We start from the raw sequence: 26,846 nt of genomic DNA, 5'->3' as shown, positions 1-26,846 counted from the left end.
TGTAAACAATCTGATTTCCTACCTGAGAGAGTTGCTTTGATGCCTGTAATCACAATGCTGTTCCTCTTCATTGTACTGAGAACTCACATTTGAGACAAAGTTCAGCAAAGTACATCTAACCTACTGGCCCCTTTTTCTATATGAATACTGAGAGAGAGTGAGTTGGAACAGTGTTTGAGAAGTGTTGTGAGGTTTATGGTTTTATGTTGCAAACATATTCATTTGAGTTCCGGTTACTGTATTTGTAAGCTAGCAAAAAACAAAAGCAAACTATAATTTATATATTTCTGTCTTTACCTCAGGGTCCCAATGCTCTTGTGACATACACCATCATCAGTGGGGCAGATGACAGCTTTCGAATTGACCCTGAATCCGGTGATCTGATCGCCACCAAGAAGCTGGATCGGGAGCGGCGTTCAAAATATTCCCTTCTGGTACGTGCAGACGATGGAAAACAGTCGTCTGACATGAGGCTGAACATCACCGTCAAGGACGTCAACGACCACACGCCTAAGTTCTCCCGTGCAACATATTCGTTTGATATCCCAGAAGACATGGCACCAGGTAAGGTCTTAGTGTCACTCAATAAAGCATCCACTAAATTTTTTTTTTTAAATGTAGCCATACAGTAAAGTAAAAGATCGTGGACTCAGACAGGCTATGTTTTGTCTTTGAATGAACTTAGACAGCTCTGTGAAGGTCATCAAAAGACTCTGCTTTTGTAGCAGTTTATGAAAGTATATTATTTCTTTTTACAATTCTTTTTACATTTTTTTATTGACCGTTGTAGCTCTCCCAAATCCTGTGTATCTTCCTTAAGGGCGAACTTAAGAGTTTAATAGGTCAAAGGGACAGTAACTGATATTTGATTTATATGGAAATCTATCAGCAACCAGCAGGATTTACAATAATACTGACAACTGTCTGGCACAGCTTCTTTATCCCTCTCACCGCTTCAACCACAAGAAAAAGACAAATAAGAGACAAATAAGGAAAGAAAAATGTCCAGTGAGGATGTAATTAAGATATGATCCTATAAAGTACCAATAAAAACACTCAATATTTAGCTGTTTGCTCAGATATTATTATCTTCATCCCTAACTCATCTGTTTAAACACTAATGAATGGAGGCATTTTGGTTCCAAAACAGTACAGGCCAAGTGAGTTAAAGAAATTCTTTTGTTTTTTGCAACTGGCAGAAAATCATTGAGTTGCTGGTATTAATAAACAGCTCTTGTAACCCCCTGCAGATATTAAAGTCATTTTGTGCTATAGGGCAGTAAAGTCGAACTTCTCGCCTCTGTGTTACAACAACCCATCTGACTCTCGCAGGCTCCATCGTGGCGGCGATCCTGGCCAGCGACTCTGACTCAGGGGTGAACGGAGAGGTCACCTACTTGCTGGAGGAGGATGATGAGGATGAAACGTTCCTTCTGAACCCCGTGACGGGAGTTTTCAACGTGACACGTCCACTGGACTACGAGACTCAGCGGTACTATATTCTGACAGCGAAGGCCCTGGACGGTGGGGGCAGGCCAGCACAGTCAGAGTGTATTTCAACATCCTAGATGTGAATGACACCCCCCATCTCTTTAACACCACCGTGTATAGCACTTCTGTCTCAGAGAGTCTGCCGCCTGGATCCAGTATTGTCACTGTTGAGGCCGGGGATGCTGATGATGGTATGTACTTAATAACGTAACCCAAAGAAATATTTTTGGCAGGGATCCCTCAAATTTTTTTTTTTAGCAGTAAGAAACAAAACAGTACAATACAGACAGTATACATAATTACAAGATAACAACACACATTCTGAACAATAAACATAACTGAAAACTAAGAAAAATGAAATAATAAAACAAATCCTCAAATATAGGTACATTCATTAACTGCAGTTTATTTTTGCTGCTCACATATATGCTGATACTGATATGTGAGAAAGCAGTATCAGCTTATATATTGATCGGGCTGTAATAAATATAGGAGATATATTGATTCCTCATGGCTGTTTTCTTTTTCTTTATCATTTGTATAACAGTTACGTTTTATCAGAAAACTACCTGCTTGAAGTCATGTAATTTAGTTGCAGCTTGAAGTTTTATTATATTTAAATTATTTATTTAGCATATTTTTCATTTAACTGACAATCTGACAATAAATAAACGTCACCCTCCAGACAAATTTTGGTACTGATTTGACTCTTTGAATGATTTTAGATTACCATTTCGTGCCACTAATAACAAATGTTTTTAACAATATTGTATCAGAAACATTTGGCAATATTGCGAAATCACAATAACTTGTATTAGTTCAAGAACAATGTGTCAGGAGACAAATATAAAAAAAAAAATAATGATATAATATATATAATTATATAAATAATATTTTTGTAGTACTCAGTTAAATCAGGTGAAACCCTGGTCAAGTATCCCAGAGATGTCAATCTATTTAAAGGAAAGAGTTCTGTGGGAATGTTTTAAACAGTAATGTACTTTCACGCTGTATAAATCAAGTGAGTTAGTCATAGCAGCTTACTTTAATGTGGGCCTGTCATTTTGTTATGACAGTTGGTTACACAGAAGCTCTCAAACGTACATTATATTTTTCATTTTTATTTTGTGTCATGCATGATTTGATAAAATACATCTTCACCGTATCATTAAGTGGCTTGAGTTATTTCTGCGTTTCAGGTGGTGGGTTTCGTGTTTGTGAAGTGCCGTGTGGTATTTGAACAGTCACTGCTACTCTCCTCTGCTGTAATTACCGCTTCACCCAGGCTTAATGTGGTTATTGTGACCTACATTCCTGGGAAAAACGCTGCCTAGTTCTCAACCAGAGTCTGGCTTCTTTCTCCACTGTCCACATAATCTGACCGCGTCATCCTCCCAGATGTATAGTTACCCTTTCCACTGTCAAAATAAAACACCGCCATTGTTAGCACTTCCTAATCCCTGACCCCCCGACCCCCAGACTTTGTCTCTAGATGGCGTAGCCTAAACTCGGATGGAAGTAGCACTCAAGCTTTTGATAAGGGATTACTTGTGTACTGTAAATACACGCTGGAGTGTGGGAAGGTGCCGACGCTTTCCACATGAATACCCTGTTGAGTTGAATTACAGACGCTCAATTTAAGCTTACTTTAACCCCCCTGTTCGAGGGGAGTGCTGCGGATTAGGCCAGATTTCAAGATTAGATAGTTTACTGCATCCATCCACTCCACCACACTATAGTTATCTGTTTTAAATAAATGTTTCATTTGTCAGGGATTTTTCAAAATGGCTCTTTCAGGTTAGGAAGTGGTTTGCAGTGTTGTGTGTTGTTTCTCTTTTGATAGCAATCTGTCATGTTACATGAATGGATTGTCAAATTGGAGGACAAGAGTAGCGGCCAAGGTTCCAGATGTTACACATTCACAATTTGTGGAAATGGATGCTGATAACGAATATAAGTGCCTAATTCAGACACATACAGAATATTTAACATTCACATCTAGAACAATGGATTCTAGTCAAAAATAACATTCAATATCTGCTGGACCACTCTTTCATTTTGTTATCTGTTGTTTTTTTTTTAAATTCAAGGCCATACTAAATAGTTCCTTGTAGGGCCGTCCCCGACTAAGGATTTACATATTCGAATCAGAATCGTCAAGTCCTGACTCATAGTCGAATCGTGTGTTTTTGTGCACGGCAATTGCGAGCCGAAGCTAAACTCAGACTTATTATTGACCCTTTTCTCTCTCTCTCTCTCTCTGGTCTGCCATTCACCGGTCTTGTGCAGAGTTTTGCGTGCATGCCGTGCTGCCAACAATTGCATGCACGTTGCGGTTCCTGCGGGTCTATTTCAAGTAGCCAGCAATTTAAAAACGATATAATATTTGTGTGATTCATGAAAGGTGATAAATGATCCGAAAAGTCCCGCCAGGTGCGGACAACTCGGCACAACACCAGTGTAGCTAAGGCTCGGTCTCTTCAGCAAGTGTTCCTCCACTGTCACTGCACACATACACGCTACACATCCGCACTGACGACCCAGGGTTGGGGTTACAATTTTGGATTTATTTACACATACTTTAAAAACATTTATTGAAAGTTTTATTCTTTTTACATGTTTATTTACAGCATTAAACGTTGAAATGTATATTGTAATAGGCTGTACATGAAGTTATTGGGAGAAAACTGGTAGTTCATGTGTAAAATCAGACGTTGAGCACCCCCATATCACCAAAATGGCATGATCCTTGTTTCGCTGCGAAGCTTCAGCTGTGAGATTGACAGTCAAATCAGGCTCCGCCCATCGAAGCATCAAATCTTTGACCATTCAGACCTAGTTCCTTGTATGTTTATTTATTTCTCACTAGACATAATTGTGTTTAAAATAAACAGTAACTAAGGCCATATTTGTATCTATTAATCGTTAGTTGCAGCCCTACAGTTTGCTAAACATCTCACTGGCATTGTAAGTAAGCAACGTGTAGTTACCCAATATAGCTTTAAAAGGTCACTGTATAAGAATAACTACTAACTATCATTATGGTTGTCTTCTGATTCCCTCTTGGCATGTTTTCCAGGCCCAAATGCCCAGCTTCTCTACAGAATTGCGTCTGGTGATCCCCAGGGACACTTTGTCATCACCAAGGAAGGAGTCCTCCAAACCAAGAAGGCCTTGGACAGAGAAACCCAATCCTTCTACAACCTGGTGATCACAGTCAATGACCTGGCTCCGCCTCCCATGACCCGCTTTACCAGCACTTCCCAGGTGTCGGTCATCTTCTGGATGTCAACGACTGCCCGCCAACCTTCACCTCTCAGAGGATGACCTACATTCAGGAGAACACGCCAGTGGACACGGTTGTGTTCACTGCCCAGGCCACCGACGCTGACAGTGGACCCAACAGCTATGTCGAGTACTCCCTCAAAGGACCTTTCACTAACAAGTTCAGCATTGGTACAGTCGATGGAGGTGTCAGGTTGGTTGGGGAACTTGACCGCGAAGAGCTTTCTAACTATACCCTCACAGTCGTAGCTACAGATAAAGGCGAACCCCCCTGTCTTCAACAATGGATGTGACTATGATGGTTCTGGACGTCAATGACAATACGCCAAGCTTCTCACAGAATATCTATGACATTGAGATTGAGGAGAACATCTTTACTGGGACTGATGTCATCCAGGTGTTTGCCAGTGATGCAGATGAGGGCACCAACGGGCAGATCCGATTTTCTATCTCAGGAGGCAACAGCAACTCTGATTTCAGGATTGATTCGGTTACAGGCGTGATTTCAGTGGCCAAGCAGCTGGACCGCGAGGTGCGTTCATCCTATTCACTAGTGGTCCAAGCTGCCGACCGAGGCAGCAGCCCCAGGGTGGACCGCGCAACCGTCAACATTGTGTTGTTGGATGTCAATGATTGCGCACCTGTGTTTGAGCTCTCTCCTTACACTGTCAATGTTCGGGAGAACTTGGAGAACCTACCAAAAAACATTCTGCAGGTCAGTATGTTTGTTTTTTCTCTTGTCAAGACATCCATTGAAATTTAAGAAGTTAGGACGTCATTAACATTCACAGACAGGACTTTGCGAGTGAAAAGAGGGCAGTGTTTTGAATGACAGTTCTAAGACTTTAAATAAGCTAATGCCTTAACCAAATTTGTAGTAATACTAACTTAATAAGTGCAGGTATGTGAGCGGTATCGGTGTACTAAACCACTTAGCAAGGTGGTCTTATTTTGCTGAAATGATAAAAGAAATAATATATGACTGCAATTTTCTCTGCACTGTTAGGGCTTTATTGGATTTCACCGAAATATGAAACTTGGTTAAATTGCATGACGAGGCAATCAACATCCCAGCTGCCCTGATGACTAAATGAGCCATGTGAAAAAAAATTAAGGGGAAGAACTGATTTCCAGTGACGGCGCAATTCCATTTTCTTTCACTTGTGTACTTTGTGAGGAAATGAGGGCACATTTATGTTGTAGGAAGGGGGTCCAGACATGGTAGGTTTTGCCACACAAGAACAGACATCTGTATATTAACCTGGCTGTGCCTGTCTGCGGCATGCATGGCAGGAAAAGCTGGGGAGCCCACAACGCATTTGGGCACGCCAGTGAAGTGGTAGTTTAATGCTCCAGCATGAGGAGAAAAACTAGACTGACTAATAGTGTCATACTCAGAAACCATTAAATGAATGTCAGTCCTTAATTCCCACAGCAGCCTAGAAAAAGCCATTTGTGACTTTCTGGTTTTCTTTCTGTAGATTCCTTTGGAAAGCCTGATTAGACAAAGTGAATAAGTAATGATCTTCCTTCCCTCAACAATTACCTTCATGGTGCCACTCAGCACCATGGTGGAAATTAACCCTCAGCTGCTCAAGTGGAAAGACACGTTGAGGATGTTGGTTATGCTGGGTTATTTCCCATCTTTCTTGCAAGAATACTCCACTTAAAAATATCAAGAAATAAAGCAATAAAACTGCTAATGTGTCTACATTTGATATTTTGATTTGGGGAGTATGGCGTTTAAGCCATTGCTCTGGTGTTTCTGCACAAATCACTCAAATAATGCATTTGGTCAATATACTGAAATTTCAAGTCAGATTTATTTAAATGACTCAAAAGCACAATTTTGTCTCCAGCGATGGAAAGTAATTAGGTACACTACCGTTCAAAAGTTTGGGGTCACATTGAAATGTCCTTATTTTTGAAGGAAAAGCACTGTACTTTTCAATGAAGATAACTTTAAACTAGTCTTAACTTTGAAGAAATACACTCTATACATTGCTAATGTGGTAAATGACTATTCTAGCTGCAAATGTCTGGTTTTTGGTGCAATATCTACATAGGTGTATAGAGGCCCATTTCCAGCAACTATCACTCCAGTGTTCTAATGGTACAATGTGTTTGCTCATTGGCTCAGAAGGCTAATTGATGATTAGAAAACCCTTGTGCAATCATGTTCACACATCTGAAAACAGTTTAGGTCGTTACAGAAGCTACAAAACTGACCTTCCTTTGAGCAGATTGAGTTTCTGGAGCATCACATTTGTGGGGTCAATTAAACGCTCAAAATGGCCAGAAAAACAGAACTTTCATCTGAAACTCGACAGTCTATTCTTGTTCTTAGAAATGAAGGCTATTCCATGCGAGACATTGCTAAGAAATTGAAGATTTCCTACAACGGTGTGTACTACTCCCTTCAGAGGACAGCACAAACAGGCTCTAACCAGAGTAGAAAAAGAAGTGGGAGGCCGTGTTGCACAACTGAGCAAGAAGATAAGTACATTAGAGTCTCTAGTTTGAGAAACAGACACCTCACAGGTCCCCAACTGGCATCTTCATTAAATAGTACCCGCAAAACACCAGTGTCAACATCTACAGTGAAGAGGCGGCTGCGGGATTCTGGGCTTCAGGGCAGAGTGGCAAAGAAAAAGCCATATCTGAGACTGGCCAATAAAAGAAAAAGATTAAGATGGGCAAAAGAACACAGACATTGGACAGAGGAAGACTGGAAAAAAGTGTTGTGGACGGATGAATCCAAGTTTGAGGTGTTTGGATCACAAAGAAGAACGTTTGTGAGACGCAGAACAAATGAAAAGATGCTGGAAGAATGCCTGACGCCGTCTGTTAAGCATGGTGGAGGTAATATGATGGTCTGGGGTTGCTTTGGTGCTGGTAAGGTGGGAGATTTGTACAGGGTAAAAGGGATTCTGAATAAGGAAGGCTATCACTCCATTTTGCAACGCCATGCCATACCCAGTGGACAGCGCTTGATTGGAGCCAATTTCATCCTACAACAGGACAATGACCCTAAACACTCCTCCAAATTGTGCAAGAACTATTTAGAGCAGAAGCAGGCAGCTGGTATTCTATCGGTAATGGAGTGGCCAGCGCAGTCACCAGATCTGAACCCCATTGAGCTGTTGTGGGAGCAGCTTGACCGTATGGTACGCAAGAAGTGCCCATCCAACCAATCCAACTTGTGGGAGCTGCTTCTGGAAGCGTGGGGTGCAATTTCTCCAGATTACCTCAACAAATTAACAGCTAGAATGCCAAAGGTCTGCAATGCTGTAATTGCTGCAAATGGAGGATTCTTTGACGAAAGCAAAGTTTGATGTAAAAAAGATCTTATTTCAAATACAAATCCTTATTTCTAACCTTGTCAATGTCTGGACTCCATTTTCTATTCATTTCACAACGTATGGTGGTGAATAAGTGTGACTTTTCAGGAAAACACAAAATTGTTTGGGTGACCCCAAACTTTTGAACGGTAGTGTATATTGACTCAACATATAATAATAATAATTTTGTGGTAGTTTACAGTACTTGACACTGTGCACAGTAGTGGAACTATACAACTTTTGTTGAATAGCAGTCACATTTACTATCATCCTGTAAAAAAAGCAGACATCACATTCATAGAGTCAGTTTTACAGAAATATGTGGTTTGCCATTAGCCAACCAGAACTACTGGTCCTATCGGACCAAGTAAGCTATAGTGACAAAACTGAGCACGAGTTTATTTTACTGCTTAACCCGTAAAGGTTATGCTTTTAAACCTTTACTTAAGTAAACATATGTTAGTATTATCAACATGTACTTAAAGTTTAAAAGTACTCATTATGAAGGCAAAATTGGCTCTGTCAGTGCTGTATTGCAATTTATTATATTATTGCTGATGCATTAACATGTAATCAACAAGTTAATTATGAAGCTGGCCGCAGGACTGCTAATTGTGCAGTTTTTTAATTTTAATTTTAATTTACAATATAACAATCCATTGTGTTTTATATACCTATAGGTATAGGGTAAAAATCTGTAAAGTAATCCCTCTAACTCTCCAGTTCTTCTATTTATTCCAGACAAAATGTTTTTCTACTGCTGGAATTGGAAAACACATTTCTTGAACTTTTAAAAGGAGTTGAATTCTGAGAATCTGTAAGAAGCCTGTTCCTTTGTTTTCCAGGTTGTTGCCAGAGACGATGACCAAAGTGCCAATGGCCAGCTAAGCTACATGCTCAGTGGTGGGAATGATGAGGGTGCGTTCAGCCTGTCATCCAGTGGTCAGCTGAGCCTGACCCAGACTCTGGACCGTGAGGCTCGGGGAAAATACATCCTGCTGATTACAGCCACCGACTCAGGTAAGACCACAGTGGAAGTTTTGAGTTGTGAGGGGACCTGATACCATCTTGAAATGTTTGAAAGATGATTGCTGCCTTTGCACTATTATGTTTCAGTTTAAAGTGTTCCAAAATCAGTTGTTTATATCAGAACTCATACCACAATCAACTTGTTAAACTTTATCATCCATGATCAGGTGTATCTGGTTGAGGACTGAGCATCGTGTCCTTGCATAGACACAGTTGAATTTTGGCAAAGTTCTAAACACATTTTGTACTCAGCCAGCAAAACCGAGCTGAAAAAGAATATTTTCATAAACTAACAGCAATGTCAACAAGGAACTGATTTCATTGGGTGCACAGTGCTCCTTTTGTGTGGCAAAATTACATTCAAGAGTTTTTAGCTTGAAAAATAGTGGGTGTTTTCTGACCTATTCCCCAAAAGTCCTTTCAGCGGGTCCGATTGAACAGCATCCTCTGTTTATTTGGATATGGTGGTAGAGCTTGTTATAGCCAGATAAAAGGTTAACTTGTTATTGCATAGAGGCCATTTAATGTGCAGTTAAAGGAGTACATGCGTATCCCAGTTGAAGCCAAATCACATGGTATCCCAGTTAAGTATATGTTTCCCCGAGCTGCTCTGGCACGGCCGTCATGGTCTGAGGGTGGTTCTGTTTCATTCCTGTACTGACCATGTGACCGTTCATAACGCTGTGTATTTTTGACTGTGTACAGGCTCTGGTGAGAATTGGGACAATGTTGCATGGAGTGTCTTGTTGTTGAAAGATGCTTCAACATAAACACATTTTTGAGTGCTTCATTTCCTGGCCAGTTTTAGGTAACTGTTTCATTAAAAGCGTATGTTAATCAAAAACGATTCAACATATTTTCAGATAATCAAGTCTAAAAAAATGTTTTGTTAAGATTTTCTTGCTTCATATAGTATTCAGAGGTTTGTGCCACATGGACAAAGTTGCCCAACAAGTGAACATACTAATTAGGATTTGATCCCTTTTTGTACGCTGCACAAGGAGTCCATATTTAGAGCCGTGACAACAATTCCAAAATATTTTGACAAGAGATTTCAGTACAATGTTGGTAAGAGACAGAAAGAAGGATTTGGGGTAGAATATCAAAATATCAAAAACCCCATAATCATAGTGAAGGCCAAATTACCCAGAAGCATTTTCTCACATTTTTGAGGCCTCGGCTGAGACAGTGGGGGGAAATGGTTCTCCCAGGCACTATCTGGCAGGAAATGTTGAAGGTGGATGGTGCAGACATGTCTCCAAGTCTGCTGTCTACCATGACCCATTTTCAACCGCAGACATTCATCTTAACACGTTAACGTCTGCCTTTATCTTCCTGTACTGCCATATTTGACTATAGTTCTACTCCAAAATACCATGTAACACATGGAGAAAAATTGACAAAGTAGAATTTATCACCCTAAGCCATGAGTCTGTAAAAGTTTTCTGCCAGACAAGGACTTACGCTGGTTGATTATTTTTCAAGAAATATGTTGTATTCTTACATTTGGTATTTATATGAAAGCATCCTGCAGCGGCCACTGTGCCCGACAAACACTTCATCATGAGCAGAAGAGATAATTCTGTTTTTAAGTTAAGTGCTAAATGACTGAGAAATTTGCTCCAGGTTCTCAACATTTTTAAATTAGTTCTGTGAATGACTCGACTGACTTTCACATATTCAGGCAGGCGGTGTGCCTGTGCATTGTACTATAGTGGTCCATCCTCCTGGGACATTTTCACTCATTTCAGTGAAGGTAAACTCATTAAGCAGCCTGAGCAGAGCTTTAGGACCCTCTCTACTGCTGTGCTGATTGAAATCTGTCATGAAATGGATGGAAACAAAAGAACTTACTGGGTGCTGGTTTCCATAATGGCTTCTGGCTTAGAGAACAGCAGACTTTGGCAAATGTCTGCCATTATTTGAAAATCTGAGCACAGCCCCCCAAATTGTGGCATCCATACAAGCTGCTTAAAGGCGTTTTACAAGGCGTCTTGTTGAGAGGAAACTTGAAGATCAGACCAGGGATATTTCAGGGTTTTTTTTCTTTTCTCTTCCTCATTTATGGAAAGTTGTTCACAGCATTTCTGAGTTAACTAGTTGTGCAGATAGCAGGAGACATTGGGGGCTGCAGGCTCCGAGGCTAATCTAAATGCTTGTCCAACATCTGCTGCAGGCAAATCAGAAATGTAGGCCACTGCTTAGCAACATACAAGTTATCCCCCCATGGAAGAATGTAAAACAATAAGATTTCCTACAGAGCCACACAGTAAAATAATGTTGCTACTCACTGTTCATGGAATAGCTTTAACTGGGCATCTGTGGTTGAAGAAAACATATTTTTATTTATCTGGCAGCTGGTCAGGTGTAATATTTTGCAACTGATTAGCCTTTTGTAAGTACCAAAAAGTTTGATAGCATTATTTTTTTCTCTAAACATCTTCTTTTCAGTTTACATATTAAATTTACATCATGAAATAAAGTTCAGCTTTTTCTGTGTACACTGTGTTCTCAGTAAGTAAATAATAATGCCAGATGTTTTTTTTTATATCGGTGGTCCTACTGTGGAACAGCTTCCCATTAAATATCAAGTTGTCAAAGGCAAGAGGGACTTTTAGGGTTTTAGACTTTTAGTTTGTGTGACAGTGCCTGTATTGTGAGGTTGTATCTTCCCTTATTCTTTGTTGTTTTTTTTTTGTTCCTGTTTATACATTTGTATTTGTGTGACTGTGCAATTATATTTGTGTATTATGTCGGTTTCCTCCAAGTTTGTGCGAATCTGCGTGTGGTGGTGAGAGCGTCCTTGGGGCGCATTGACATGCATCGTGTTTGGTCACATTTATTAAAGAGAAGGCACAGTAAATCCCTTGGCCCATGTCTATTACAGCGGATACGGTCGCATAGAAATCCCATGTCTTTCACATGCCTCCAGTACATAGCTCCATAATGCCTCACTGTTTGTATATGGCCTTTTGGCTGGTGGGTGAGGGGAAGTTTTGGGGGGCTAAACGGTCGCTTAGCAAATAAAGAATTTTAATCACCATCCCCATTCTAAAGCAGGATCTTTGATTCTCTTAAATGGCACCCATGAATCTTGTGTATAAACCCTCCAGTCCTCTTAAGTTTTTTTTCCCCTCTGACTTGATTAGTTAAATAATGGTCGATGGTCCTGTCTGTCATCACGTAGTAAACTACATTATCAAGGAATATTTTACCTGAGCGTACAGAGTATCTATCCATCTCATATTAGACAAATAAAAATATACTGTAGAACAAATGAAATCCCTGCATGGACACTGATAACGCGGTGTTAAAACATGGCCGGGGAATTGCTAGATCACTGTCCAACACTGGTCACAATAAATCTTTAATGGGGTCCATTTCTGATGGTTTCAGCCAGTCTGCAGTCTAGTGGCAACACAAGACTTAGCCAAATAAAATATCAGGTTCCTCAAATGAACTTTAACAGAGCAGTAACATTCTGGATCAGCTCTTTAAAAACTTTGCAGTAACAATGTGGTCTTGCAGAGTTTTTTCCTATCGCCTGTTTTCTCTTTTCCACTCCCTGGTACACTTTAACAATTACTGGATCTAAATGTTTGCGTAAATAGCTTTGGTAAGTAATAGTTGGATTTAAAAAAGGTGGTGTGGGTTGGATGATTAGTGCTTCAGCCTGGCAAAATCCACTCATTAATGATGTTTATTTGCTCAGTTTCTCTTACTACCCTGGTTAGCACATCACATTCTCACAAAGCTAATAAATCATAACTAGCTGTAGCTGCTTTTTTATTTAAATAGCTTGTAGTATGTAATGTGTGTGTAAAAAAGAATGCATGCTTTCACTCCTGAACACTTTTCCAAAGTCATATTTCAGATTTAAATAGCCCATGTATGAACATTATAGAGTTGTATTATGAGAAAGTTGTACTGCCAGTGTATGTTTTCCACCTTTCACACTGGTTATGATCTGTTGGTATTGTCACCATAAAATGGAAAACAGTCACTGCATGTTCCACAGATGCGCTGCTAAATAGGGATTGCCAAATATTCAGCAAATAAAAGCACCATTGTAATAAAAACACAAAAGGCAAATCACTTTATAAAATTTCACCACAGGCCCTAAAATATGAGAAAAGGCAGCACTTTTTGTCTGTCGATATTCTTTTCTTCACTGCCTGCAAACCACCAAACCCTATCCGTAACATATGGCAAAGAAATTATTCAAAAGCATTCAGACGCAGCACTCCATAAATAACTTGCGAGCTGTCTAACATTTTAAGTTTAATTTGTCGAATGCCTCTGAGATTACTGTAATATTAGAAATACTCACTACCAGTTAGTAGCTTTGATGAGATATCCCTTTCACTCTTTGGCTTGTTAACTGTGAGAAAACCTCTGTTTACTCTTTTATGTTTGGCAAACTGTGCAGTGGGACAGCTCGCACCCTGCACTCAGCTCCTCCGAGGCCATTCATGGGTGCTGTACGGGGTCGCATTAAAAGAAGCTTTGTCGCAAAGCAACAGGTTCTCTGAGGGAGAAAAATGTCAATTTTGCCTTGATGGCGGCCAATTCTCTCCCCCTGAGTAATGGTGTGTTTTATTTACGCTGTCCCTCAAGAGCACAATCTAGCTCCAGTCCATAAACCTTAATTAACCGTTTAGCCTTAAGCTTCAGGCTACAGATGGGCTGTCTCATAAATTTACACATTCATCAGTCTTCCCTAAGTCAACCTGTCCTGGACTTCCTAGTTTAATGAACCAGGTTGTTTGGACATCCCAGCTTTAAAGTTGTTTGTCTGTTAATCGATAACACATCAGTCAATATGAAGTATATTGAAGGAAGAGATTATCTCTTGTGCCAGCAGAGACACTCAAACCTGCTTCTTAGCACAGCTTAGACTGAGCAACGCAGGGCAACTCGCAGCCTTTCCCAGGAGGTGGGTGCTGCTGTTTCCTTCAAATCAACCCCCTGCAAGGCTCTCACAGCAGTGTGTGTCCTCATAGCAGCTGCAGCAGTCAAAAAACAGATAGCTTAATTGTGATTAACACATGTATTTGTACCCCCTCCGGTTCAGAAAGTATGGCCACGGCACCTTCTTGGAGGTTAACCTGATTTGTCTGGTGGTAATGTACACTAATAAGGTGCTTAGACCTGACCATATGTTTATGCTAGACCATACTTTCTGGGTTGAGTGGCTTATAGAGAAAACTGTCTGTGGATCTTTAGGATGGAAGAGGAGTCGACAGATGGTCAGCTGGTCTAGTTTAGTCTCAGGGTCCTGAAAGCTTGTTATTTTGGACGCCGATTCTTTGGGGTTGTTCTGGGTTCTCCCATTTTCTCCAAACGTGATCCACACTGAAACAAAGTGCTTAGATCTGTGCTTAGATGCAGCAATGAAATATTAGCAGACAGAATTGAATGTCATTCCCACCGCTAGTTTAACAAGCACTTTAAGTTCTTTGGGATTATTGTGAAATATCAAACAGAGGGATCTGTTTTGGTTGTCACTGCCCCAACTGTGTCATTCCCAGATCTGAAGGGAATGTGCTGCATTTAATTAAATGGTAATGGTGTTTCTAGATTCAATTAAAGCAGGGAGGAATCCTCTTGTGGCTTGAGCGCTTTGAGCTCCCCGACAGATTCAATTGCTTTGTGTGAAATGAGGTGCACTGACGCCAGTGTCTTTCTACTTTATACCATATATATACCACATAACAGTTATCTGAATACCATCAGTCTGATGTGTTCCCAAGGAGAATACTCTCAGTTTTGAAAACAGGGTTATCATCAGGACTTAGCGTGGACTTATCCTTTATGGTATCCATACTGCTTCAGAGCTCAGTGACTCCAGCACAGCTCCCTAGAGCAAAACCACCTAATGGAAACACGGCACCACACGGTCCATTATTTTCTTTACTGATTGAGGGAGCATGCTTCTCTGGATCAAAACCCAATTTCCTCGTGTGCAATAATAACCAAGATGAATTTGGATCAAATATAGACAAACTCACTTGCCTGGACTCTAAGTGATGAGTGGCATTTGCTTCCAAAACAATTTTCTTGCCACAGCAAAATTGCTCGTATAAATACACAGTTTATCTTGAGTTTTGAACGATGATGTTGATAACTTTGCGGCGTGGCAGAAAAACAGATGATGTGAGGCTGATTACAATCACCAGGAGAGTGTCAGGTCAATAGTGGTTTGCGTTCCTAAGTGACCCCTGATTAACCCCTGAAATAAGATTATGCTCACTGTGAAAAAAACGTTAGATAGAGGTGAGGTAGTGCCTTGATTGCCTTATCTGTTTTGGCAAACAAGTGATCTACAAATTCGAGGTCTTTAAACATAATGGTAATAAGAATGCAAACACTAGTTCTCTCCTGTCAAACATGCATAAGCAGTGACCTGGATATGTTTTTGTATCTCATTCAGTGATCTCTTTAAGTAATTGTTTATCTTATCATTTGATGAACATTTACCTGCGTGACTTTGTTCCATGAAGTCTAACGACTAATGATTAGTCTGTACCTGCGTGCGTCAGCTGCTACAACAGGCAAATAAAACAGGTCCCGCTTGTATGCAACCTTTTAAAAAGTGTAGAATTTACAAAGTTACTGTAGAAAGAAAAAGAATAATGGGTCTGGGGACATGATTTGCCAATGGAAAAATACTTTTCTAACCACAGTGCATGGCAGCCGCTGATAGGCAGCTGACTTCCCGCTGCAAATTTCCACCAGCTCTCTTTCCGTGGCAAAATGATGTCATTTGTCGTATAGCGGTGGGCCAGATTGTACGCTGCCAGATTTAGGCATATTTCCTCTTCGTAACCCCTCCCCCCCTTTCTCGGCTTGAGCCACGGTGCACGAGGTGACACCCGCCTCGGCTGCAGTTGTCTAAATCATTGACCCTGACACTCTTCCCTGGGCTTTGCCAGATTCAAGCAAAGACTGTTTGGCGGGGATGCTGGCATTTCTCAGCACTCTTGGAGAGCATTCCTCTCCTGTTGAGTCACTCTCTCCAAAAAAAGAAGAAGGGGATGGAGGTTATTTTGTACAAAACTGTATTCTGGGTTTGTTTTTCTATTGCAGGTATGGTATTCAGAGGAAATTTAAGAATCGGAAACAGACAACATACTTAGCTGTAATGTTGACCCTGTTATTTAGTAGCCGCCATCTTATGAATCTGAAGAATGTCTCTCCCTAACCATTTGAAACAACTGTCATTTACATACATTTGCATACCTGCCATGATATAGTGTTCCTTGATGACTAAATCTGTCAGCCTACGCAATGTAACAAGATAGATCTGAACTATTAACACATTGGACAGCAGGTTTTTAGAAACAGCTGCCAGAGGTTATATGATATCAGTGAACCCCAGGAGGCTCAGAAGGCACGTCCTGAGGCTGCACGGAGGTGCATGATGCTGTGAGAAGTGATACACTAAGAAACATGTGAAAAATCCTTCGTTTGAACCCACAACTGTCGACGGCGGTTGGGTCAGCACAGGTTCACGGTCGCACATAGGAGTGTCAGGAGGCTTTGGGAGTATTTGAGTGCAGTTTAGGCATTCACTAAGGGGGGGTGGGGTGTCTTTGCTCAATGCTTACTAAGGATTAGCTGGAGTAACAGTGTCCTATGCCTCAGAGTCCCTGATGCATTTGGTGACAGAAGTAATGCAGGTCAGAGGTCACACAAGTGGTGGTGGAGGAGGTTGTTCGTTCTCCTGAGGCAGTAAACAGGTTGTGACATCACATCCTGTGCAAAAGTGACACGCCTGGAAGGACAGCAATGTACTGCACATACACACACAAACACACATACACGGGGCTAGCCTTGTAGTTTGGCCTGCTTCCGTTCTTAGTGGGGAAACAATGCTATTGAAATGCAGCAACCGTGCTCACTGTGCAGTTTGAGTTCAGAAAAATATAGCAGCTGGCTTGATATTTAAAACCAAATGTTTTCTTCATCCACTCACTCTCTTGGTAGTCGCTAATGGCTTTTATAGACAAAGCCACTTAGCTCCCAGAGCCACTTATCTGCCCAGCAGCTCCTGCCTGCACAGAACATCTTTGATCAACAACAGTCTTAGCGAGTTGCTGACTGTCAAACACACTTTGCCTGGCAGCAGCAGCTCCACACCATTTAACTTAAAGTGATACAGACACCTTGCTGACTTGGATCACTCCTCAATTAAGAGGATCAGCTGAGGAGGAGCAGGAGCTGCTCTAATCTGTTGCCATGACAACCTCCTGAACGATGACTCATGTCAATTCAATCACGTTGCACACTTGAACGTGTGACACCACAGACTCCGCGTAGGCGGATTAGAAAGCCGCAATCACGTATGATGTTGATTAAGTAATCCTGCTGACTACATTTGTTTGTACACTTAGCCACATGTTGTGGTCCTTTGATTACATAACAGTCCTATGATGATACAGTATAGAATAAATGATACCTAAATTGCATACCACAATTTACATTTTTTGCTGTTAATTCTTTGCGCTTGACACCAAATTTGTCATCAGTTGTTCCTGTATAAATCGGCAATGATCTTGGAGTATTTTGTTTATCAGCAGTATTCTGTTAATAACAAATATTTGTAAAAGTGGAAATACATAGTCACCTCAAAATTCAACATTGCCTATATTTGGATATAAACACAGGATACTTAAAAAAGCCTGCAATGTCTTAGTTATAACTGCAGAAGACATGACTCATTTTGGTAATGAGTCACTAAAGATTTGTGTAGTATGGTTTTGGGCCTCTTTTGGGATAGAAATTGTGTACTGTTACCGCTCTTTGTATCATTTATTTGGCTTCTGGAATTCAGCTGTGTTTATTCTGAATGTTCATGTTAGCCACTTCTGTTCTGACCAGAAATCCTGGATACATGAGAAGCTTAAGGTCCAATGTGTGTTTATTATCATAAAGCCAGGCAGTGAAATGATTTTGCAGTAAACTATCTCAAATCTTGTTTTGTGAGGAATCCCCTGACCTCCTGAAAGAAGCTGCGGTGGTCTCCAAACCCCACAATAATGTTGAAATTTGTTGATCTTCGTAAGGAAATTTCTCTTCTCTGCCCACAGGGAGGGCACAGTTTAGTGTCAGCAATTTAACAGCAGCTGCAGAGCTTGTAGGGAATTTGATTTCGTTCTCAAGGACACTTCTGCCCTGTGTCCTATCCTGCTGGAACATACTTTATGTAAAGTATTGATCTCTATGCCCGTACACCCCAATACTTTTTTTGGTAAGTCAGTAGGTTTCATCCTGTGGGGATCATTGATATCTGTAGCAAGGTTCATGGCAATCCATCATACAATTGTTGAGATATTTCAGTCTGAACATAAGTGGTGGACTGACTGACATAGCCATCCATAGAGTCATGCAAGAAGCATGGCTAAAATACCTCATATCTAAACCTAGAACCTAGACAATAAGTCCCAGTGTGTCTAAAAGCAAAAGAGTTCTTGATGGTGCTCATATTCCTTTTTCACTTTGCCATCTTTTGGTAAGAAGGTGTGACAGAATGGAGTCATTTTAGCAGCAGTACTCATGTTTCATCTCAGGAGGCTGCTGAGGTAAAGATAAATCATCTGACTTTCAAATGAGTAGAGTTGGAACAAAATATAATGAGCATGTTGCCCTGATTTTATCATATTTATAAGATAATCCAGGCTGGCTGAGCAATAGAGCCATAGCGTCCCTCAAGCTTTCTTTTCTGACCCTCCGCCTCTCAACACCCTCTTTTCTCAGATTTCTGATGTTTTGATTTTGCACAGCTCTGCATTAACAGAGAATTTTGGTGGCCACCATCCAAATGTTTTTTATTATCTCTTATTAATCCAGGCCCCCACGGTACGCAAGTTCAAGCATCTGATGTTTTCAACAGCTGAGTACACAGGCACAGGAGTCACAAGCTCAGGATTGTGTATGTTTTTATTTGGGTGTATTATAGTTGACAGATTCACATAGATTCCTGAAGAGAGCCGCAGGAGGGAATGACTACAAGTTAGAGGTGGGAAAAGTACCTCATAGAGCTTGCAGATTTCAGCTTTGCTCAGTCCTCAGGTGCTCTCTGTCCTTATAAATGATGTAAACATATGCAAATCGTTAACAGCTCAAAATACCTCCATGCCTTTTAAGATGTCCCCAAATCCCATATTGTGACTTTGAGTAACACGGGTGAACTTGTTTATGTTTGGAATATAGATCAGGCAGTTCAGCGTGCCATTTGAGGAAGGATTAAAAAGGCCAACTCAAGCAAGGCAGATGTCTGAATTTTTTTTTCACTTCAGGTTTTTCTGCATTGCGGCTCGTTTTCATCTGCTATTGATTTAAATCCATCCCCCGAGGCCCAGCAAGCCCCGTTTCGTCACCCGCTCTGGGAGAAAAATGGTCAGATTTTTGCTGAAAATAGCACTTTTCCTCGCTCAAATTCCACAGACTGACTCGCTCAGTGCCGTGCACCTTAAAATAGATACCTTACTGTGGAAATTAAATCTATGAGTGTCCAAGACCCCAGGAAGGACGCCTGAAAGATTTGGTTTCAGAGACATTAAGCCCTTTTGATGTATTCTGCGCTCATGTGTGTTGATGTGGCAGTACAGCAGCCGATGGAAACCCAAACTGATGGCCAGGGAAATTTGCTTGAATTAAATGCAGCAGGAATATTGTAGCTCAGCCGTCACAGTTGTATGAATTGGTTCAGCATGGATCTTGCTGCAAATGAAATGTCATGTATAGTAAGTCACCATGCGTCCAAGGGGAGTTCCTAATTCTGTCAGTTAGAAGTTTCTCCATGTTCAGGTATGTTATGTGAATGGAAAGTGTAATGAGTTGCTTCTTTCCTGACTATTCTTTTTAGTGTACTCACTGAAGGAAAAGCAAACTGCCATTGTCACTCATAGTTTATTTATTTTCCTTTTTTCCCTTCATCTCAAGGTTCTCCGTCTCTGAGCGGAACAGGAATGGTAACAGTTCTGGTGGACGATGTGAACGATAACGTCCCTGTTTTCACCTCCTCCACCTTCCACACCACCATCACGGAGGACGCCCCGACAGGGACAGATGTGCTATTGGTCAACAGCTCTGATGCAGATGTTGGTGGCAATGGTGTTATAAGGTGCGCTCCTCTGATTCCACATAAAATTCCTGTTTGTTGTCTCTTTCTTTTGACCCGGATACATGTGTTTTTTAGTGTTTTTGTCTTGATGCTTTAATTAGATACATGAAATTAAAAATGTGGAACAACATGCAAATGTTTCCTGTTAATCTCAAACTGGGGACATTGAGGTTCATGACCCCCAAGGCCTCCAGGGCACCCCCACCTGGTAATGTCCTTTACTGCTCTGTAAAGCACCTTTAATCCAATTTATACATAAAAATATGTTTGTCTTTATTCTGATCATTCAAGGCCCAAAAGCATTGTTTGCAAGTGTCTAGTTTTAAAGGGGGTCTCATAGTGAAATAATTATCAACAAATGTCCTGAATCACCAAAATGCAATCTGAAAATAATTTAAATTTAAGATTATTTCCTGAATAGACAGAGCCAAATTAACTGATTTTGCTGAGATTGAGTTTAAATCTCCTCTTTAGATTTCATTACTGTCTCCACTTTCAATGACAGGGATAAAAGTTTGGCAGAAGAAAGAAAAATAATGAAATCATACACCAGTAACAAATTATGGAAATGACCTCATTGGTTGATTAGTTTTTTTCCTGGGATAATATTCACTGATGGTCTATTTCATCAAAATTTTACTTTATTACGTACAGATTAATGCAAGAATAAAATCTGTGTGCATAGCACTAATGAATCCATTTTTTTCAGTCCATATGAGATCTATGTTGCTCTGTACAGTTATAGTTACTACTGTGAGTATTCAGGTCAGTTTAAGTCTGCTTTCATTCCCTGGTGTGGAAAAGCCTTTTCATACAGAACTGGGTTTTGGCTTTCCTCACACCTTTTTACCAGCTTTATAAAATTCCATGTTTTTTATGCAATTGTGTGACAGAATTTTAGGAGCAGAGTTTTCGTCAGTACCCAGAGTCATTGTTTGGGCTACTATTCTCAAGCTGGGTGACAGCTTTATCACGCTCACAGCCCCATCCATGGCGGAGCTTGTAAGAGCTTCTGGCCAGTCTCTCTCAAGCCGGACACTGACTCAAGTCCGACCCCTCCTCTCTCCTTAGTAACCCCACTGGGTGCACATTGAGGGGTACCGCAGCGCGCTCCAGATTCCCAAAACACAGTAATGAGGATGTTAATTGTCTATGACAGTATGAGTTGTGCCCATCAGGGGTTCCATGGTGTTCCAGGCCCTTAATAGAGACCAGAACCGATTACCTTCAGTTATTAGTTTGGATTCTTACAGCCTATTAAATGTAGGTCCAAAACCTGGACTTTTCTCTGGATTGTGTTCAGACCACAAGCATCTGTAGACAGTTTATGTTATTGATTATGTCCAAATAAGCTTTGTATCCACTCTGCTTTCACACGTTCTGTATTTTGTAGTCCCATCTCTGGAGGGGGATGCTTTTTCTGAAGCCTTTTCAAAATATGCACTGGTGTGTACATGTATGTGTCAGTTTACATTTACATCTGGTTCCTGCTGGAGACTTGTGAGATACGGGGTGAAACATGATATTTGTTTGAAAGCCAACGACTGTGGCCCCTCAGTCCTGAAGAGTTTTGTTATGTGACGTTATTTATGCTTGTATTTTATGTTTTGTTTATTTGTATTGTATGTGATATTTTTTTTTACAGCTTTAGCATTTTTTGTGTTTTGTTTTCTTTTATAAATACCATGTTCCACAGTAAGGTAAATTAAATTTAATAAAATAAATCTAATAAAGGATTCTGGAGTTCTCGAACAAGAAACAGGCAGCCTGAACCACAGGGACTCTCTAATCAGTGAAGCAGAAAACAGTGGCTGAATCTGATAAAATATGAAGCTGGACCCTCAATTAACTAACTGATGTAATGTCACGCCACTACAATGTAGTGACCATTGTTGAGCATATTTTTCTATTTAATGTGCTTTTTGTGAAGCTCGAAACAGTGCCCTCTATAGACCACATTGACACAGTACTGAACAAGTCCCTTTACTCACTGGCAGGTCAGAAAACAATATGTAGAAACTATTATTATGCTGAGGAATGACTCATGTAACACCTGACGGTCAGCACATTAGAAATGTCCTCACTGTAACATAAGATGTGTTCATTATAGAGAAATTGAAGTACCTCTATAGCCACTGAGTGGCAGGTACTATGAGAAAGTAATGGACTGACATTGTGATTATGTGTTATTTCATACTTTCACAGTTTTATAATTTCTTAATTAAAATAACAAAAACATGTTAATATATGCAGGTGCAGTAAAAATCTAAATCACAAAACTTTCACTGAAACTTGTCCTTCTTCATCTTTCCTACAGCTATAGCCTGACTGGAGGACACGGTCAGTTCTCCATCAACCCAGCTACAGGACAGATTATCACCAGCTCCCTGCTGGATCGAGAAGACAGGGCCAATTACCAGCTGCTGGTTGTGGCAACAGATGGGGGGCAGCCCCAGGGCTTGTCCAGCTCCGCCACCGTGTCCGTGACGGTGGCTGACATCAATGATAACCCTCCTCGCTTCCACCACCACCCCTATGTCACCCATATACCCGCCTCTACTGCAGCAGGTTAGTACATACCTTTAAGATGTTGAACAAATTGTATGGTTTGCACTTGTTCTCACTGTTACTGGAATTTTGTTCCAACAGGGCACCCACAGTGTTATTTTAAATATTTCACTTTAGTCTTAAACAGATTTAAGAAGAACATATTACATGTTGGAACAAGGCTTTAAGATTATGGTTTACAGTAATGTTAAAGCTCCTTGTTTTTTTAATCTTTTTTCACTGTAACTTATATACTCTCAACCGTTTATATGCAAGTTTATGCAATGTCAGCGTCTTTAAAATAAAAACAAATTGTCACACAAAACTCATTTATGTCTTTAGGATCCCTGGTCTTTGCTGTTACTGTCACTGACGAGGACTCAGGTTCCAACGCCCAGCTACACTACTCCCTTATAGGGCGCAACTCTGACAAGTTCAAGATTGACCCCATCAGAGGAGCCATCACTGCCAATGAGAAGCTTACTGGAAGCTCAGAAGTTACCCTTACTGTTCGAGTAAAAGACGGTGGAGCTAACCCCAAAACAGATACGACCACAGTGACTGTCCGCTTTGTTACTGGAGGAAACTTTCCTGTCATCAAACTGAAGGAGCATGCATTCACATTCCCCGAGAGCCAGTCGACCAACCACGTTGTTACAACGGTGACTGGATCTTCTATGAGGGGTGGACCGTTGTCATATTACATTGCCAGCGGCAACCTGGATAACGCCTTTCATATTGATCAGCAATCAGGCGAGTTGTCAATCAGACATCCACTAGATTATGAACACATTCAGAAGTATGTTCTCTGGATTGAGGCCAGAGATCAGGGCTTCCCACCTTATTCCTCTTATGAGAAAGTAGAAATAACTGTGCTGGATGTGAATGACAATCACCCAGTGTTTGATAAGGATCCATTCCATGCTGAGATACTAGAGAACATTTCACCTCAGCGGGTGCTCATGGTCTCTGCTGTTGATCTGGACAGTGGGCCAAATGGACAGCTTGAATATGCCATCATTGATGGCAACAAGGAGAACAGCTTCAGTATTAACAGAGCAACTGGTGAAATACGAACCACCAAGCCACTGGACCGGGAGAAGGTGGCTCAGTACACTTTGAAAGTCAAAGCCACTGACCGTGGGTTGCCACCCAAAAACACAGTAGTCAAAGTTCTAATCAACGTACTGGATGTGAATGACAATGCTCCTAGGTTTTCTAAGATCTTTAGTGCTACAGTGGCTGAAAATGCCCCAGTGGGTTACACTGTCACCAGAGTCACCACCACAGACGAGGATGTTGGTTCAAATGCCATTAGCCGATATTCAATTACAGATACCAGCCTTCCATTTAGTATTAATCCAAACACAGGAGACATTACAATAAGTAGGCCACTCAATAGAGAAGACACAGATCAATACATTGTCAAAGTGTCTGCCCATGACTCTGGCTGGACCGTAAGCACAGATGTCACCATATTTATAACGGATATTAACGATAATGCCCCCAGATTTAGTCGTCCCTCTTACTATCTGGACTACCCTGAGCTCACTGAGGTGGGCTCCCTGGTCACACAGGTATCTGCCACAGATCCCGACGAGGATGTCAATGGCAAAATTTTCTATTTCATTCGGTCCCAGTCAGAGTACTTCAGAATTAACGCCAGCTCTGGAGAGATATTTGTAAGCAGCAGTTGAAATATCAGAACTCAACAGGTGCTAGTAGCATAAATATAAATCGCCACAGCTTCATTGTCACAGCCTCAGACAGGGCAGTCAAGCCTTTGATGAGTGAGACGACAGTAATTGTAAACATCGTAGACAGCAATGATAACCCCCCTGAGTTTGATTTGCCTAGCTACTTTACTCCTGTCACTAAAAGTGTCAAGGTTGGTACCAGATGATTAGGGTTGTAGCTCATGACAAAAAGACTTTGGCCTTAATTCTGAGGTCGAGTACTTAATAACAGGTGGAAACAGCTCTGGTAAATTCAAACTAGATAAAACAAGTGGATGGATCACTGTTGCCTCCTCCCTTACATCTGATATGAATAAAATGTTTCTCATTGACATCACAGCAAGTGACAGGGGAAATCCTCCTTTGTCTGCACGAATATCCGTGCGAATCGCAGTCACAGAGGAAAACCATCACACGCCTGAGTTCTCACAAAGCCAAATCTCAGCTACTGTACCTGAAAGCCTTGCTGTGGGAACAGCAATAAGGACCCTGTCTGCCAGAGACAAAGATAAAGAAATGAATGGCCTTATCACATACAATATTACTTCAGGCAATGACAAGGGTCTGTTTTCACTTAATAGTAAAAGTGGAGTGTTATCCCTAGCGCACCCTCTGGATTTTGAAGAGGAGCAACAACATGAGCTTAGAGTTTCAGCTACTGATGGTGGTTGGATTGCAAAAACAAGCTATGTCTCCGTCACAATACATGTGACTGATGTGAATGACAATCCTCCTATGTTTGATCCTGACGAGTACTTCCCCATTGTACAGGAGAATGTTCCTAGTGGCACCACTGTGGTCAAAATGAATGCCATAGACCGTGATTCGGGAGCTAACGCGGTCATGGCTTACGTGATACAGTCATCAGACAGTGACCTCTTTGTTATTGACCCCAACACGGGCACTATCACCACCCAGGGCTTCTTGGATTACGAGGCTAAACAGGTCTACCATTTAACAGTAAAGGCCTTTAATGTCCCAGACGAGGAGCGCTGCAGCTTCGCCAATGTCAACATTCAGCTAAAGGGAGCCAATGAATACGTACCCCGCTTTGTCTCCAAACAGTACTACTTTGAAATCTCTGAAGCTGCTCCAAAAGGCACAGTGGTCGGGGAAGTGTTCGCCAGTGATCGAGACCAAGGAGATGATGGAGTGGTTTACTACCTCATTTTTGGGAAGAGCAGAAAGAAGGGCTTTGGCATCAACAAGAAAACAGGCCAGATTTATGTCACAGGTACTCTAGACCGTGAGAAAGAGGAAAGATTTCACTGAAGGTGTTGGCAAAGAATGCTGGAAGCATCCGCGGGGCAGATATTGACGAGGTGTTTGTGAACATCACAGTTCTTGATGCCAATGACCCTCCTGTTTTTACCCAAGAACTGTATGATGTGCAGGTTAGTGAAGGTCTCTCACCTGGTGGTCTTGTTACCTTTGTGAATGCTGAGGACTCAGACTCTGTACCAAGTTGGAGCAGATTTTCATACTCCATTGCTCCAGAGTTTGATAAAAATGTTTTCACTATCAACCCAAAAACTGGCCAAGTGTCTGTGGCTGCAGAGCTAGACAGAGAAACAACTCCTGTGTATAATCTAATAGTTCTTGCTGTGGATACTGGTACACCTCCTGCAACCGGAAGCACCACCGTTGTGAATCTGGAAGATATCAATGATAATGGTCCAACTTTGACAACTGGCTATGCTGAGGTGATGGAGAATCAGAGAGCTGGCACTGCAGTTACCACACTAGCAGCATCGACCCAGATCTACCACCCAACCAAGGCCCTTTCTTATTCAGCCTTCTCAGTTCTGGATCTGCCAACAGCTACTTCAGCCTTAGTCCAGCTGGAGTGTTAACCACCAGTCGGGAGATAGACAGAGAACAGTTTAGTGACTTCTACCTTTCCGTTGTGATCAAGGACTCTGGTGTGCCTCAAATGTCCTCCACAGGAACAATTCGCATCAAAATAAATGATCAGAATGACAATCCTTCCGAGCCAAGGTCCATGGAAATCTTTGTCCACTACTTTGGGAACATGTTTCCTGGAGGTTCTTTGGGAGATGTCAAACCCAAGACCCTGACATTCAGGATAGGTTCCACTGCTCTTATTCCGCCATCCTCGGTCTGTTAGTATCCAACTGGTACATGCAACCTCAACTCTAAAGCTCGCTCAACGGATGGAACTTTTGAACTAACCATCCGTAGCAGTGATGGGTTCATGGTTCAGTCAGCAATACAGCCCGAGTCCTCTTCATGGGCTTCACGAATGCCACAGTGGACAACAGCATACTC

At 41.3% G+C, this 26,846-nt stretch overlaps 1 pseudogene; it reads left to right on the top strand.

Moving 5' to 3' along the window:
• Positions 1-302: 302 nt before the first annotated feature.
• LOC119881841 lies at positions 303-26,843 on the top strand (annotated as a pseudogene).
• The last annotated feature ends 3 nt before the right edge of the window (positions 26,844-26,846 follow it).

Source organism: Micropterus salmoides, unplaced genomic scaffold (assembly GCF_014851395.1).
Source record: "Micropterus salmoides isolate LMB-PRFRI ecotype aquatic unplaced genomic scaffold, ASM1485139v1 Ms_hic_scaffold_2738, whole genome shotgun sequence".
Taxonomy (NCBI): Eukaryota; Metazoa; Chordata; class Actinopteri; order Centrarchiformes; family Centrarchidae; genus Micropterus; species Micropterus salmoides.
Note: the sequence above shows the minus strand (reverse complement) of the source record. Positions and strands in the feature narration are given on the sequence as shown.